At 42.6% G+C, this 18,027-nt stretch overlaps 2 non-coding genes across 2 annotated transcripts; both read left to right on the forward strand.

The window, feature by feature from the left end:
* The first annotated feature begins 14,723 nt into the window (after positions 1-14,723).
* Positions 14,724-14,794, forward strand: Trnag-gcc (transfer RNA glycine (anticodon GCC)). Its single transcript has one exon. It is a non-coding gene; the product is annotated as a tRNA-Gly (tRNA).
* Positions 14,795-14,877: 83 nt separating this feature from the next.
* Positions 14,878-14,948, forward strand: Trnag-gcc (transfer RNA glycine (anticodon GCC)). Its single transcript has one exon. It is a non-coding gene; the product is annotated as a tRNA-Gly (tRNA).
* Positions 14,949-18,027: the final 3,079 nt, after the last annotated feature.

The following is an 18,027-nucleotide window of genomic DNA, read 5'->3' on the forward strand; positions in this document are numbered from 1 at the left end:
ACACACACACACAGATAAGGTATCGGTACACACGTTGAATATTGAATGCACTAAGACACTTTAGAATTGCAATCCAGACACCCACTAAATACTGCAAGTGTTTTATAGCGTATGCAACTTTTTACTTTTTACGTTTGTATGTTTGCTGACGTCATAAGCATCATTACAGAAGCAAAAGCTGGTTTACGAATAGAATGATGGATGAGTGGAACACGCTTGGCGGTCATGCGGTGAGTGCCAACACAACTGGCACCATCAAGAAAAGGTTAGATTAATTCATGGATGGTGTGCTGGTTAGATCGGGTTCTGTTTACAAGAGCTGAGTGCATACGCATACACGCCTTTGCAGAATACTTATGTCTTTATTTTACGTTCTTATTGATAGACATGACTATTGAAGAACCTGTTTCACCGACTCATAAAAATAATAATGATCACGCTTTTGGCACAGCACATTGACACTCCTAATCATAGTCTGTTTCAGTGACATAGAGAGAGCTTCTAGGCCAGGGTGCGGAGAAGTATGCATGAGTGGGTCACCCGAAATTGACCTCTCTTTTGGCTACTCTTTACTTTTATCTATTATGGGAGCGGCGAGTAGCGGGCTTTTTTTTGTACTTTTTTTGTTGCCCTTGAGCCGTGTCCTTTGATGTAAAAAAAAAAAATATGAGGGCATGGTGACAGTGGTCGGGTGTGCAGGAGGGATGACGGATGCATTCAAGAAGGAGGGGATGACGGATGCATTCAAGAAGGAGGGGATTACGTCAAGGATCTACTGCGAGTCCTTTCCTGTTTGCGAAGGTGAAGGACAGACTGACGAAAGACCAAGCGGGAGGCTCCGTGGATTATGACAGCGGATATAAGAGAGAGGATTAGAGGAAGGCCAAAGAGGAGAAGTGTTATGGATGTGACGAGGACTTACGGGGTGGTGCAGATGGTTACCCTGATAGAAGTTAATGCAGAGGGAAGGAAGAAATGGAAACGGATAATCTTCTGTAGCGACACTTAGCGGGAACAGCCAAAAGCGTAGAGGTGGGAGGATTCACTGGAGAGATGCGGAATGAAAACCAGTTGGAGGAAAACGGAATACATGTGTGAGAGGGAGAGGGAGGACTGAGGAACGGGGAGAATGCGAGGAGTGGCGGTAGCGAATTCGTATGCGTTTAGATACTTGGGGTCAACGGATCAGCGTAACGTGGAAGGCGGAAGATGTGAAGAAGAGAGTGCAGATAGAGTGGAATGGGTGAAGAGAAGTCTCAGGAGTGATTGGCGACAGAAGGCTACCAGCAAGAGAGAAAGGAAAGCTATACGAAGGGAACAGAAGGGTACCAACAAGAGGAAAATGAAAGCTAAGCAATGGCAACAGAAAGATACGAACATGAGTAAAAGGGAAGTTATACAATGGGGACAGAAGGCTACTAACAACAGTAAAAAGAAAGCTACACAAGACGACCACGACGAAGGGACAGGAGGCGGAGCTGCAGGTGACCTAGTCGGAGTTGCTAAATTTAGGAGTGACAGAAATGGACCGGCTGAGGAATGAGAGTATTGGAGGGACGGCCCAGGTAAGACATCTCGGAGGCAATACAAGATGAGGGAGGCGAGAATGAGAGAGTTGGGTTAGGTTAGGTGATGCTACATTTTCGTTAGGAGTGACGGGGAAGGACAGGGTAAGGAGTGGGTGTATTGGAGGGACAGGGACAGGTTAGACAGCTCGGAGACAAAGTGAGGGAGTCGAGGTTGAGAGAGATGGGAGGTATATTGGGGCGGAGGAGAGATGGTGGGTATATCGGGAGAAGGATGCTGGAGATGGAGCTGCCAGGTGAGAGGAAAGGAGGAAGGCCAAAGAGGAAGGTTATGGACGTGGTGAGGACTAAGGGAGAGGGGGGGGTTGTTTGCATGAGAAAGGAAGATGCAGAGGAGAGGAAGGCATGGAAATGGATGATCCTGACCTTGACACACCCTCATTTCATTCCCCCTTCTCTTCCTTCCCTTGATCCTTCTCTTCACCCCTTTCCTTTCCTTACTTCACCCTTCCTTTCTCTAAATACCCTGTCCTTCTTTCCCTTTTTCTTCTGCCATTCTCACTTCTCCTTCCCTACGTTGCCCCTTCCTTCACGACTGGACTATTCCTTTACTACATCCCCTTCCCAGCTCAACACGTCCTTTCTTCAAACACCCTTTCTTTTATTCCCCCTTTTCTTTTGCCTTCCCCTCTCCTCTTCTTCCCTGTGTTACCCCTTCCCCCTTCCCTTACGAATGGACTAACCCTCTACCACTTCCCCTTCCCTACCTAACCCTTCCTTTCTCTACATACCCTTTCCTTTTTTTCCTTTTTTTCTGCCTTTCCCTATATCCTCTTACGCTTCCCTTCCCTTCACGGTAAAAAAAAAAAAAAAAAAAAACATATAACGTGGCCAACACTATGCTCGAGTTCATAACCAGGAACTTCCTTGTATAATTCCATGGTAAGACTGCACCCCCGATGATGGAGTCCCTCCTATTGTCCTTAAAAACTGTGCCTCCGTGCTGTCACCCTGCCTGGTCAAACTCTTTCGCCTCTGACTGTCAACATCTACCTTTCCTCCCTGCTGGAAGTATGCCTTCATACAGCCTTTGCCTAAGAAGGGTGATCCAATCCCTCAAACTACCGTCCTATAGGTTTACTTTCTTGTCTATCTTAAGCTTTTGAATCAATCCTTAACCGGAAGATTCAAAAGCACCTTTCCACTTCTGACCTTCTATCTGATCGCCAGTATGGGTTCCACAAGGGGCATTCTACTGGTGATCTCCTTGACTTCCTAACTGACTCTGGGTCATCCTCTCTTAGCCGTTTCGGTGAAACCTTTGCTATTGCGCTGGACATATGAAAAACTTTTGATAGGGTCTGGCACAAATCTTTGCTTTCCAAACTACCCTCCTACGGTTTCTGTCCTTCTCTCTGTACCTTTATCTCCAGTTTCCTTTCTGACCGTTCTATTTCTGCTGTGGTAGACGGTCACTGTTCCTCCCCTAAACCTATTAACAGTGGTGTCCCACAGGGTTCTGTCGTATCTCCCACTCTTTTTCTGTTGTTCAATGATGATCTTCTTTCCAAAACGAACTGTCCTATCCATTCTTACGCCGATGATTCCACTCTGCATAACTCAACTTCTTTTAATAGAAGACCCACCCTACAGGAACTTAACGATTCAAGGCTGGAGGCAACAGAACGCTTAGCCTCAGACCTTACTATTATTTCCGACTGGGGCAAGAGGAACCTGGTGTCCTTCAACGCCTCAAAAACACAGTTTCTCCACCTATCCACTCGACACAATCTTCCAAACAACTATCCCCTATTCTTTGACAACACTCAGCTATCACCTTCTTCAACACTAAACATCCTCGGTCTATCCTTAACTCAAAATCTCAACTGGAAACTTCATATCTCATCTCTTACTAAATCAGCTTCCTCGCTGCTGGGCGTTCTGTACCGTCTCCGCCAGTTCTTCTCCCCCGCACAGTTGCTATCCATTTACAGGGGGCTTGTCCACCCTCGTATGGAGTATGCATCTCATGTGTGGGGGGGGTCCACTCACACAGCTCTCCTTGACAGAGTGGAGTCAAAGGCTCTTCGTCTCATCAGCTCTCCTCCTCATACTGATAGTCTTCTACCTCTCAAATTCCGCCGCCATGTTGCCTCTCTTTCTATCTTCTATCGATATTTTCATGCCGACTGGCCTTCTGAACTTGCTAACTGCATGCCTCCCCCCCTCCCGCGGCCCCGCTGCACACAACTTTCTACTCATGCTCATCCCTATACTGTCGAAACCCCTTATGCAAGAGTCAACCAGCATCTTCACTCTTTCATCCCTCACGCTGGTAAACTCTGGAACAATCTTCCTTCATCTGCATTTCCTCCTGCCTACGACTTGAACTCTTTCAAGAGGAGGGTATCAGGACACCTCTCCTCCCGAAATTGACCTCTCTTTTTGGACACGCCTGTGACCTCTGTTCAGGAGCAGAAAGTAGCGGGCTTTTTTTTTATATTTTTCTTTACGCCCTTGAACTGTCTCCTTAGCTGTAAAAAAAAAAAAAAATTATGCGTACAGTTCTGCCCTCATTACAGGAGGGACATTGAATTACTGGAAAGGGTTCAACGAAAATGTTTCCAACCTTGAGGGTCCAACCGTACGAGGAACGACTCAAGCGACTCAATCTCTTTACACAGGAGAAAAAACTCTTACGAGGGGATGATTCAAGTCTTCAAGTTCCTGAAAAAGTTCAGTAACATCGATAACTCCAAGTTTTTAAAACTGTAACTCAACTCAAGAAGTAGAAATAACGGTTTACCCATTCAATCGAGTCGATGTAGCACAGACATTGGCAGGAGTTTCCTCTCAAATCGAGTCATCCGCCACCGGAACAATCTTCCATTAGAAATAGTAAATGCGGATACCATCAACTCCTTACAAAACTCGAATCGACCATTTCGTTGCATCACGAGTAAACTGAATGCCGAAGTGCTTTCGTCTGCTCTGCGGGCACCGAGTGGCTGTCAAACATTAAATCACCAGAGCCGGCAACCTCGTAATGAGCTATTAGGCTTACTGTTGCCTGCATTTCCATGTTTCCAAGTTTTCCTCACTATGTGGAGATGACTGGTAGAGTAATGGATGAGTGGATGGAGTAGTGGGTAAGTGGAAGAGTGGATGGCTGGATGGGTGGTTGAGTGTTCAGAGGAAGCCTTTCGCGTACTCATCCATGCGTTTACAGTTTCATTTAGTGTTGCAAGGAAGCCATTCACCCGTATGTCCCGCGTCGCATGTTGCCATGGTTACGAGAATCATCAAACTCCATCCTCCTCCTCCTCCTCCTCCTCCTCCCTCTCTTTCTCTTGCATCTATTTTCCTCTATTTCATACCACATCCAATGTATTTAAACCTGTTGACACGTGGAGTCTCTCTCTCTCTCTCTCTCTCTCTCTCTCTCTCTCTCTCTCTCTCTCTCTCTCTCTCTCTCTCTCTCTCTCTCTCTCTCTCTCTCTCTCTCTCTCTCTCTCTCTCTCTCTCTCTCTCTCTCTCTCTCTCTCTCTCTCTCTCTCTCTCTCTCTCTCTCTCTCTCTCTCTCTCTCTCTCTCTCTCTCTCTCTCTCTCTCTCTCTCTCTCTCTCTCTCTCTCTCTCTCTCTTAGTAAGGATACCACATAAAAAGTTTGTACTTACTTTGTTGTTGTTATTGTTGTTGTTGTTTTATCTTCCTCAACTTTTTCTTCGACTTCTTCTCCTTCTCCTTCTTTATCATCATTACCATTATCACCATCATCGTAATTATCATCACCATCATTACCATCATCATCGGAGGCCTTAGTAATATCCCACACAATCCGTCATCACCATTAACCGGCTTATTAGTAATCCAGTACTTACCTGCCTTCCCCCCCCCTTGCCCTGCCTTCCTTTCCGCCTCTCCTAGACGTATGCCCTTCCTGCCCCTGTCCCCCTTTCGTTTTTTTTTTTTTTTTAGTCAAGGGTATAGTAAGAAGAGGAAGTGGGTTAGTGATACAGGTACAGGCGGGGGAACGGACAGACGGTAGGAGTGTATAGTCAAACCATTTCAAATAGTCATAAGAACATAAGAACATAAGAACGCAGGAGTCTACAAGAGGCCGGTAGGCCCGTACTAGGCAGCTCCTTTGACCCTAAGCTCCCGTGTATCTAACCCCACCTAATATCGCTGTCCATGAATTTATCTAGTCTATTTTTGAATGTGACAATTGTATTGGCACTCACCACATGACTGCTAAGCCTATTCCACTCATCCACCACCCAGTTAGTAAACCAATTTTTGCCTATGTCCCTGTTGAATCTGAATTTATCCAGTTTAAACCCATTACTTCGTGTCCTACCCGGTTCTCTTACCAACAAAACCTTATGAATGTCTCCCTTATTAAAGCCCTTCATCCATTTATAAACCTCGATCATGTCTCCACGCACCCTTCGCCTTTCTAGAGAATGCAAGTTTAACTGTTTGAGTCTTTCCTCGTATGGCAAGTTTCTCAACCCCTGAATCATCTTAGTCATCCTCCTCTGCACCGATTCTAACATTTTGATATCCATTCTATAGTAAGGTGACCAGAACTGAACCGCATAGTCAAGATGAGGTCTAACTAATGCTAAATATAGTTTGAGGAAGACTTCGGGGCTTCTGTTGCTTACGCTCCTTGAAATAAATCCCAGTATCCTATTAGCTCGATTTCTAGCTTGAATGCATTGTGCCCTTGGACGGAGATCAGAGCTCACTAAGACCCCTAAATCCCTCTCGCACCCAGACCTGCGTATGAGAGTGTCATTTAAGCAATAGTTATGTGAGGGGTTGTTCCTACCTACACTCAGAATACTGCACTTCCCTACATTGAACTCCATCTGCCATTTATCCGCCCAGTCATACAATCTGTTGAGTTCACCTTGGAGAATACTAGCGTCCGTTTGGGCGTTCTGTTCCCCGGGTCCTTTCCTCCCCTCTGCTTTGCCACACAGCCCCAACACCTATTTTTCCCTCTCATATGTCACTTATAGCTAACATATGAGAGGAAGCGACAGGTGTTGGGGCGGTGTGGCAGAACAGAGGGGAGGAAAGGACCCGCGGAATTGAACGCCCAAACGGACTATTTGAAACGGTCTGACTATAGTACAGGTGTGTGGTGCAGGTTTATGAATTGTTCTGATGTAGTAATTGTTGATCCCACCCTCTTGCCTCCCTTCCATCACAAATCGTCTTGTCCTCTGCCACAGATAAAAGAGGAGGAATACAATGTCGGGGAATACCTAGTTGAATATGAAGACAAAAAAATGAAGAAACAAACAAAACAAGACCTATATAAACTAACGATTAAAAAAAAGAAAAAAAGATGAAAGGAAAAGGAAAATAATAAACCTAAATTGTGAGGAAATAAATCATCCTGTCCTTAAATAAAAACTACGTATATTTTGGATTATGAAAGAAGAAAGGGAAAAAAAGAGGAAAACAAGTAACCAGGACAGTGAAATCATACATTCTTCTTTCTTCCTTAAAAAAAAAAAAACGTAAATACTGGATTATGAAAGAAGAAAGGGAAGAAAAAGAGGTAAATAATTAACCCAGACAGTGAAATCACACATTCTTCTTTCTTCCTTAAAAACACAATATGTAAATTTTGGATTATAATGGAAAATTGGAAAATGATAAACCCAGACAGTGAAGTAATACACCTTCCTGTCTTCCTCTTCCTTGCATGCACGGCAGAGCGCGGCCTGGACATGATTCCTGGAAGTTAATCAGTTTGAGATTGCCACCTGTGGATGTTCTCGTGTGTGTTTCCGGTTGTGAGATATTTTTGTAACCGACAGACACACGGACAGAAACACAGACAGACACACAGACACAGAAATAGACACACAGACACCCAAACAACATACATACAAACATACATACGAACATACATACATACATACATACATACATACATATACATAGATACAAACAAACAGAGACACACAAATGAACAACAATGAATTATTAATCCCCCGCCGCCTCTAAAGCGAGACATCCGATAATTACTATAAACGTGATGATATTAATTTAGTCCAATAGTATTTAATCACGAGTGTTAATGAGGCTCGCGGTGCAGTGGCTTCCTGATGCGTTGAGGGGCCCCAGACCGACACCCGTCCCGGAGTGATGACAACATAACTTCGGGGAAATAATTAAGATAAGTGAAGCGGAACATCTATGAACGTTTGGTGGGAGTTGTGGCCGCTGGAAGGAGACTCTGGAGGGTGAAGTAACGCTCGCCTGCCACCCCTTCCCTCGCCTTCCACCTGCCTACCTGAGGACCTTACCTGGTGGTGGCTCGCTGACCCGATATTTCGTTGACCGCTAGAAGAAGAGAGTTTCCCTACAACCAACGTCCTTCCAATTAGTTTAATGTCTGTCGGCTGTAGGGAAACTGTTCGACTCTGTTATGGCTAAAAATACTCGCGGCCGCGTAGAGAAATAATCTGATCAATAGCTCCTCGGGTGGCTTCCTTCATAGCTTGTCTTACTAATCTTATGTAACTTTACGAAACTGTACGAAGCGGGAAATATGTACAACAATTACTACGTTATAAATATGTCTTGGTTTCTAGTAGAGCATTCGACAAAGTACCTCACCACAAACTTTTCATTGCGATATCTCAAAGTAGTCATTAGTGCTTGTTTTGAACTGACTATAAAAAAATCGAATTATACATGGTCACATTTTGCGTCCCCTCGTGTCTATCTATTGTTTCTTCTTTGTCCTCGTCTTCGTATTTTCTTCACCTTCTACTCCAATGTCCTTTCTTTTTCTCGTCCTTTTCTTCTTCATCGCCTTCGCCTTCTCCTCATTCTCCTCTTTCTTTTCTTTCTTCTCCACCTCCTTGTCCTTGTTGTTCCTACCCTCTCCTTTATCGCCTTCACCTTTTCCTTCTCCTCCTCCTCCTCCTCCTTCTCCTCTTTCTTCTTCTCTTTGTTCTCCTCGTCCTTGTCCTCGTTCTTGTCTTCTTCATCGTCTCCTCCTTCTCCTCTTTTATTTTCTCTTTTTTCTCCTTCACCGTCTCCTCCTCCTCTTCCTCCTCTATACTCCCGATTCTTCTTTTCTTGTTCTGGTCGTTCTTGTCTCCTCCTCCTCCTCCTCCTCCTCTTCATAAGCCGTGAGCATAAAACAAAGTTACACAATGGGGCAGCGTATTGAGCGAATTTCAGAGCAATAGAACGAAATGATGTTGTCTGCGTTCTCATCAACAAACCATTTCGTTGTTTTACGCGCCGAGTGCAAATGTTTCGATTCGAGCACTTTTACCGAGAGAGAGAGAGAGAGAGAGAGAGAGAGAGAGGTAAGAGCTCCAATTTTGTTTCCCAGGTGGTGGAATTTGTTTTCACCACCTACATTTTTCTTCTCCCTCCTCCTCCTCCTCCTCCTCCTCCTCCTCCTCCTCCAACTCTCTCTTTTATTTTCCTCCCCCTTCTCTCCCCCTCCCTCCCTCCAGTCCCTCCATCCTATAAGCGGAATATCGGGAAAGTGTCGGATGTTGGAGGGAAGGGAGAGGAGGAAGGGGACGAAGGGGGAGAGAGGGGAAGGGAAGGAAGGGAAGGGAGGGAAGGGTAGGGAGAAAATAGAGGTAAATTTCCCTCTGTCTAACACATCCTGCAAGTAATGGGGTGTAGGTAATGTATGGAAGTAGTCGTAGTAGTAGTAGTAGTAGTAGTAGTAGTAGTAGTAGTAGTAGTAGTAGTGTTAACCTCTCCTTTATCTATTTTCCCTTTACCTTCCTTTCCGTTCTCAACATTTTTCCTTCCTTTCCTTCTACCTTTTTTTCCTTCCCCTTTTTCTTAATTTTCAAAACCTGTGAATTATTTCCTTCATTCTCTTTCCATATTTCTTTTTTTCTCTCCTTCTACCTTCATTTATCTTCTTCCATCCTTCTTTGTCCTTTTCGATTCTCCTTTTCTTCCTTCCATCCGCCTTTATTCCCTTCCACTCTCCTTTTCCTTCTTTCACCTTTCTTTATCCCTTTCCACTAATTTCCTTCCTTTCATCCTCCTTTATCGTTTTCCCTCTATCTTCCTTCCCTTGCTTCTATTTATTTCTTCTATTTCTTCTATTCATTTTTCTTTCCTCCATTCTCTTTCCACGTTCCTCTCTTTCTCTCCTACTACCCTCTTCTATTTTCTTTCATCCTACTATATCTTTTTTTTACACTTCTTTCTCTCTTTTCACCCTTCTTCCTCTCCTTCCTCCCCTCCTTTCTTTCCTTCCACCCTCAATGCTCTCCTTCTTTCCTCCTTTTTTTCCTTCCATTCTCCTTTATCTTCTTCCATCCTTCCATTTCCACCCTCCTTTTCCTCTTTCCACCCTTCTTTCCTCTCCTTTCATCCTCCTTTCTCTCGTTTGTTTCTACTGTCGACTTTCTTTTTTACCTCCAACGAGTACTACTCAACGGGCAGCCTTCCGATTGGCTTCCAGTCACTAGTGGAGTGCCTCAAGGGTCAGTGCTGGGACCCATTCTCTTCATCATATATATCAACGACCTAGAATCAGGACTGAAATCCACAATATCGAAATTTGCTGATGACACCAAGGTGGGTGGAGATGCCCTCACAAAGACCGACTGCGAAATCATTCAGAAAGACCTCAATCACATTCTCGAATGGTCGGAAAAATGGCAAATGTCCTTTAATGTTGATAAATGCAAAGTCATGCACATTGGGTCCAGAAACAGCAACCACACATACATCATGAATTGGAAACCTCTGCAGGCGATGCAGGAGGAAAAGAACCTTGGGGTCACTATCAGCAGTGACCTGAAACACGCGAATCACTGATAAAAAAAAAAAAAAAAAAAAACATATTACAAAGCTAACCCTATGCTCGGGTTCATAGCGAGGAACTTCGAGTGTAAAACGCCAGACGTGATGCTATCCTTGTATAATTCCATGGTAAGACCGCATCTCGAAAATGCAGTGCAGTTCTGGTCTCCTAATTACAGAAAGGACATTGATTTACTGGAAAGGATGCAACGACGCGCCACGAAAATGATTCCAACCTTAAGGGACCAACCGCACGAGGAACGACTCAAGCGACTCAATCTCTTTAAATTGGAGAAAAGACGCCTACGAGGGGATATGATTCAAGTCTTCAAGTACCTGCAAAAGTTCAATAACGTCGATTACTCCAAATTCTTTCACTACAAACCAACTCAAGAACTAGAAATAACGGTTTGCCCATTCAGTCGAGTCGATGCAATACAGACATTGGAAGGAGTTTCTTTTCAAACAGAGTCATACGCCACTGGAACAATCTTCCCTCAGAAGTAGTAAATGCGAATACCATCAACTCCTTCAAAAATCGAATCGACCGTCATTTCGTTGGGTCAGGAATAAACTGAATATCGAGGTGCTTTCATCTGCTCCCCAGGCCCCAAGTGGCTGATGAGCAGATTAAATCACCAAAGCGGGCAACATCGTAATTAGCCAATAGGCTTTCTGTTGCCTGCATTTCCATATTTCCATGTTTCTTTTCTTGACTTCTTTCTCCTCATCTTTCTCATTTTTATTCTTTTCTCTTTCTTTCTTTTTTTGTTATGGTTTTCTAGTGATCGTGATGGTGGGACGTCTGCTTGACTTAGTGCACTAATAAAAAAAGAAACTTGCTTCATCAAAACCACTGACACCACCACCGCCGCCACCACCACTAACTACAACAACAACAACAACAACAACAGCACCCTCTCATTAGTACACATCCTCGCACTGGGACTCCATTGTCGACGCAAGAGAAAGATAGACGCATTTTTTATTTTTTTTGTTCTCTAGTTACTTCATTTGTATTGGTGTGTGTGTGTATTTGTGTGTGTGTGTGTGTGTGTGTGTGTGTGTGTGTGTGTGTGTGTGTGTGTGTGTGTGTGTGTGTGTGTGTGTGTGTACTCAGTCATACGTTGATCTTTTTACGTGTCTAGAAAAGAAAATACGTTTAAAAAAAGTATCCCAAACCAACGAAATAACCTGAAAAGTTGCACTGTGAAGAAAGAAGTTAAAGATTGTAAAAATAAAAATAAAGTAAACGTAGAAATAAATGTAGAAGTAAAAGACTGTAAAAGAAGGAAGGGAGTCGCTATTTCAGTACTTCTAAACATGTATTGACGACATGTATTGATTTTAAAAAGCTGGTGTACCCTTCTCGTCCCCTTACCTTCCCCCTTCCCCCACCCACCAGCCGAAATCTTGCCTCCTCCTTCTGGTTTAAGTCATAGGAAGGAAGGTATGCGGTGGAAGGACGGAGCAAGTCTGGTTTGCATTTGATTTAAAACTTGTGTGTTGACAGGCGGACTTCATGCTCCTGTAAGCTCTAGACTGATAAACATTCTTCCTCTCTCCTCTCTTCCTCCCTCCTTCCATCCTAAGTTTTTTCTTCCTTACCTTCCTCCTTTCCTACCGTCTTTCCTACCAACCTTCCTTCCTTTCTTCCTTGCATACTTACTTCCCTCATCTCCCTTTCTTCCTTCCTTTTCTCTCTTCCTTCCTTCATGCCTTCCTTTCTTTTCTTCTCTATTTCCTATTTTCCATCCTTCCTTATATACTTACCTCCCTCCTTTCCTACCTTTCTTCTTTCTTTCTTTCCCTCCTTCCTTCCTTACCGCCGTTCCTTCCTTCCTACCTCCCTCCCTCCCTTCCTTCTTTCTTACTTCCTCCCTTATCTCCCTCCTTTTTTACCTTCCTTCCTTCTTTAATTACTTCCCTCCATCTATTCTCCTTATGTCCTTCATTCTCCGTTTTCTTTCATTCTTTTTCCAAATAGTTCTTTTCTCTTTTTATCCTAAAAATTGTTTTGAGAGGAAAACTTTGCCCTATTTGTGAAAGCAGGCAAAGTTGCACGTAAATAACTTTCTTCTTTTCCCTTTTTCCTCTTCCGCTTTTCTCTTCGTCCTTTTTTTATTTTTTCTTCTCATTTCCTGTCCCTCCCTGTTTTTTTTTCTGTTCATCTTCCATTTTCTTCTCCTAATGTTATTTTTAGGTTAATTCAGTTTAGTTCAAATCACTTTTCAGTGTTTGTTTTATTACCGAAACCTTCAAATGTATACATGTCTTTTATTTAAGTTCTCCCAACGCCCTTGAAGCAAAAGCTGAAGTGATTATCACTTGGTCTTCTCTTATTATCCCGTCACATGTTATGGAGATAAGAAAAAAAAAACCTCTTCAAATTGTCTATATATACAAGTAGTTCACTAAACCAAATAGAAATTGACCTAGACTGAAATGATCTTAACTTCGGTATGACCAGTGACATCGCAAGTTTGCTGATGGCATTAAAGTTAGAAGTCTAATCAGTTCAGACAACGACGCTGAGGTACTTCAGGAGGAACTCATTGGACTGTATGAGTGGGCTAATCATTTTTTAACAAACAAACAAATAAAACATCATTAAAAAGCCTGCATCAAAACCCTCAAAAAACGCAGTTCAGTATCGACAAATGCAACAACTTAAGTGAGGGAAGAAATAGCGCCCACAGTAATTATATATTAAATAACACACCCCGTGACCACTCCAGCTGCGAGTGGGATTAGGGTGTGCGTCTGACCTTTGGGCTTCTACCCCAAAAATCACTATTACCGGCAGAAACCGCGCAAATAGAGCCTTGGATTTTACCTGCAGAAGCGTAAGCAACCGGAAAGCAGAACTTGCCATGTTATTGTATTTGACACTGGTTAGGCCTTACATGTTGTTTAAGGATTGCTCCCTCCTAAATGGGGGGAGCATGGGCCTTTGCCGATTCATGGTGGCCCGTAGCGGCCAGTAGCAGAGTGCCGACCTTTGAGGAAGAATACATTTTATTCCTCAAAGGTTCCGACAGACCGACTCTATCGGCTGACTCAGTCAAGCCGACCAAGTCGGTGTGTTGATTAGGACTGGCGTGTCTCTGGCCCCCCATGGATTATGCTGTTCAGGTTTGGTGACCTTACTACAGAAAGGATATAGATTCCATCGAGGCAGTACAGCGAAGAATTATTAAAATGATCCAGGGACTTTGAAACTTACCGTGCTGAGAAAGAAAGAGAGAAAAAAATCTTTGGAAAGACGCAAACTGCGTGGGGATTTAATTAAGGTTTCATAAATGGATTAAGGGGATTAACAAGGGCGATTTAGGTAAAGTACTTATTTTGAAAACTGATGTCTTAATTAACTGAAATAAATTGGATAAATTTTAGTTCAGTTAGGTATTAGGCAAGAACAATTGCTCACGATTAAAAAAAAATTAATTAAAAAAAACAGTGCCCTCGTTCTCGTCGACAGACCGACTTGGTCGGCGTCAGCCAATACAGTTGGTCTGTCGGCACCCTCTTCATGGGCTGTCATCCGAAAAAGACTTCCATGGAGAGACAAAATTCTAAAACAACAACGGAGCAGATATGTACTTTAGGCAAACAATTGCAAGCTTTGAATGGAGGTTAGATGTGTATACGGATGGGAAGGGAATGGGGTAACCTATCTGCTGGAACTGTCGTGTGTAGACCATCTTACCTCTTGTAATTTCCTCTTAACCTTGTGTATACCGAAGCACGAAGTCTCCCATGTTTGCATCTTTATACAAGTATGGCCTGCAAGTAATGTTCTCGCCGCCGGTGAATGAGAAAACGAGACACTTTGAGGTGAGGCAACGGTATTCCCTTCATCGACCACCACACGAACAGCTGGCGTGCCTCGTGCCCTCTGTCCCTGCACGGTGTTGTCCCCAGAGACGTGAATATGTACTTGAAGAGCCGACTATGCGAACCCGAGCGTCGAGTTGTCACACACAGCACGAGTCATTTAACGCAGACACCCTTTCTTCCCTCCTTTCCTCCCTTCCTCGCAGACATCCCTCCTCTCCTCCCTTCCTCTCCCCGCTCTGCTACAGCTACGTTTTCAATCCTTGCCCTGTGTAATAGCTAGGTTCTTATTACTATTGGGATCTTACCGCATGAACCACCCCTTTGTAAGTCTACTTTCACCTTTACATCCTTTCATTCGCTATTTTTACACTTTTCCAATCGCGTGTTTCCACTTTGTCATTTGTCATTTCTTGTTTTCGATATTTTCCGCTTTCTTGTTTCCATTTATGTACAGACTTACTTTTCAGTCAAATGCATTTCTTCTCAGGTGCAATAAACGCGTAATAAATAATGTAATATTGACCAGTTAATACAAGCATCGGTGGTTCAGTGGTAGAATTCTCGCCTGCCACGCGGGAGGCCCGGGTTCGATTCCCGGCCGATGCATCTGTCTTTTATTTAGTCTTACTGAATGCTTGTGCAGAAATTTCTGTACGTAATAAATATATAGTGTCATCTTGCTCAAAGAAGCATCGGTGGTTCAGTGGTAGAATTCTCGCCTGCCACGCGGGAGGCCCGGGTTCGATTCCCGGCCGATGCAACTCTTTTAAGACATACTGGATATCCAAATTGTACGTGCGTGAGGTGTTTGTATACATGGTATGTGTGTGTGTGTGTTTAGGATTAGCATTGGTATCGAATTCATACATACATACATACTACACACATTTTTCATCACAATATATTTTCACACACACACACACACATATATATATATATATATATATATATATATATATATATATATATATATATATATATATATATATATATATATATATATATATATATATATATATATATATATATATATATATATATATATATATATATATATATATATATATATATATATATATATATATATATATATATATATATATATATATATATATATATATATATATATATATATATATATATATATATATATATATATATATAAATATATATATATATATATATATATATATATATACATCACAGAGGTGAGTGTCTCTGGAATGGAGGCATACATTCCTCGTTCTTTCTCTACTCCTCACGCTCAAAAGAGTTGGTTTAATCACGCTTGTTCTCTGGCTGTCAATGATAGAGAGGTAGCTCACAAAAGATACCAGAGCCTTCAAACTAATGCTAATTATGAACTTTACATTTCTGCCCGAAATCGTGCCAAATCTATTCTCCGACTAACCAAAAATTCTTTCATTAATAGAAAATGTCAAAACCTTGCTTTCTCTAACTTTTCCCGTGACTTCTGGCATCTAGCCAAAATCATCTCCTCCAGCTTCACTTCTTCATCTTTCCCTCCACTCCTCAGTCCTGACGGCAACACTGCCGTCTCATCTATCTCTAAGGCTGAACTCTTCTCTCAAACTTTTTCTAAAACTCCACTCTGGACGATTCTGGGCATATTCCTCCTACTCATCCCCCCTCTGACTCCTTTATGCCTGTTATAAAGATTCTTCAAAATGATGTTTTCTATGCCCTCTCTGGCCTCAATCCTCAGAAGGCTTATGGACCTGATGGAGTGCCTCCTATTGTCCTTAAAAACTGTGCCTCCGTGCTGTCACCCTGCCTGGTCAAACTCTTTCGCCTCTGCCTGTCAACATCTACCTTTCCTTCTTGCTGGAAGTATGCCTTCATACAGCCTGTACCTAAGAAGGGTGACCGCTCCAATCCCTCAAACTACCGTCCTATTGCTTTACTTTCTTGTCTATCTAAAGCTTTTGAATCAATCCTTAACCGGAAGATTAAAAGCACCTTTCCACTTCTGACCTTCTATCTGATCGCCAGTATGGGTTCCGCAAGGGCGTTTTACTGGTGATCTCTAAGCTTCTTAACTGACTCTTGGTCATCCTCTCTTAGCCGTTTCGGTGAAACTTTGCCTATTGCGCGGGACATATCAAAAGCTTTTGATAGGGTCTGGCACAAATCTTTGCTTTCTAAACTACCCTCCTACGGTTTCTATCCTTCTCTCTGTACCTTTATCTCCAGTTTCCTTTCTGACCGTTCTATTTCTGCCGTGGTAGACGGTCACTGTTCTTCCCTAAATCTATTAACAGTGGTGTCCCACAGGGTTCTGTCCTATCTCCCACTCTTTTCTGTTGTTCATTGATGATCTTCTTTCCAAAACGAACTGTCCTATCCATTCCTACGCCGATGATTCCACTCTGCATTATTCAACTTCTTTTAATAGAAGACCCACCCTTCAGGAACTTAACGACTCAAGGCTGGAGGCTGCAGAACGCTTAGCCTCAGACCTTACTATTATTTCCGATTGGGGTAAGAGGAACCTGGTGTCCTTCAATGCCTCAAAAACACAGTTTCTCCACCTATCCACTCGACACAATCTTCCAAACAACTATCCCCTATTCTTTGACAACACCCAGCTATCACCTTCCTCAACACTAAACATCCTCGGTCTATCCTTAACTCAAAATCTCAACTGGAAACTTCATATCTCATCTCTTACTAAATCAGCTTCCTCGAGGCTGGGCGTTCTGTACCGTCTCCGCCAGTTCTTTTTTCCCGCACAGTTGCTGTCCATATACAGTGGCCTTGTACGCCCTCGTATGGAGTATGCATCTCATGTGTGGGGGGGCTCCACTCACACAGCTCTTCTGGACAGAGTGGAGGCAAAGGCTCTTCGTCTCATCAGCTCTCCTCCTCATACTGATAGTCTTCTACCTCTTAAATTCCGCCGCAATGTTGCCTCTCTTTCTATCTTCTATCGATATTTCCACGCTGACTGCTCTTCTGAACTTGCTAACTGCATGCCTCCCCCCCTCCCGCGGCCCCGCTGCACTCGACTTTCTACTCATGCTCATCCCTATACTGTCCAAACCCCTTATGCAAGAGTTAACCAGCATCTTCACTCTTTCATCCCTCACGCTGGTAAACTCTGGAACAATCTTCCTTCATCTGTATTTCCTCCTGCCTACGACTTGAACTCTTTCAAGAGGATGGTATCAGGACACCTCTCCTTCCGAAACTGACCTATCTTTCGGACACCTCTTTGGATTCTTTTTAGGAGCAGCGAGTAGCGGGCTTTTTTTTTTATTAATGTTTTAATTTTTGTGCCATTGAGCTTTCTACATTGCTGTAAAAAAAAAAAATATATATATATATATATATATATATATATATATATATATATATATATATATATATATATATATATATATATATATATATATATATATATATATATATACATATATATATATATATATATATATATATATATATATATATATATATATATATATATACTTATATATACACATATATACATATATACATCTCTCTCTCTCTCTCTCTCTCTCTCTCTCTCTTTTTTTTTTATTTAAACAAATTTTTACAAAAAAAAGGAGGCTCAAAACTACACTTTTTAGGTATAATTATTCTAAGAGCCTGCTTATAGGACAAATTGAATTGTCGAATGTTTGAAACATACAATCATACAAATACAAAATACGAAAAAGTAAAGAAAAACATGTAAAAACAATATGGAATAGTGTCAGTTTGTCACTTCATATTTATAGTTTATAGCACTAGCGCACTTGGGTGTCCCTCACGCCACCTGTGAGCAGCCAGCTTCACCTGCTGCGTGCTCATGT

This window comes from Eriocheir sinensis, chromosome 25, assembly GCF_024679095.1.
Source record: "Eriocheir sinensis breed Jianghai 21 chromosome 25, ASM2467909v1, whole genome shotgun sequence".
Taxonomy (NCBI): Eukaryota; Metazoa; Arthropoda; class Malacostraca; order Decapoda; family Varunidae; genus Eriocheir; species Eriocheir sinensis.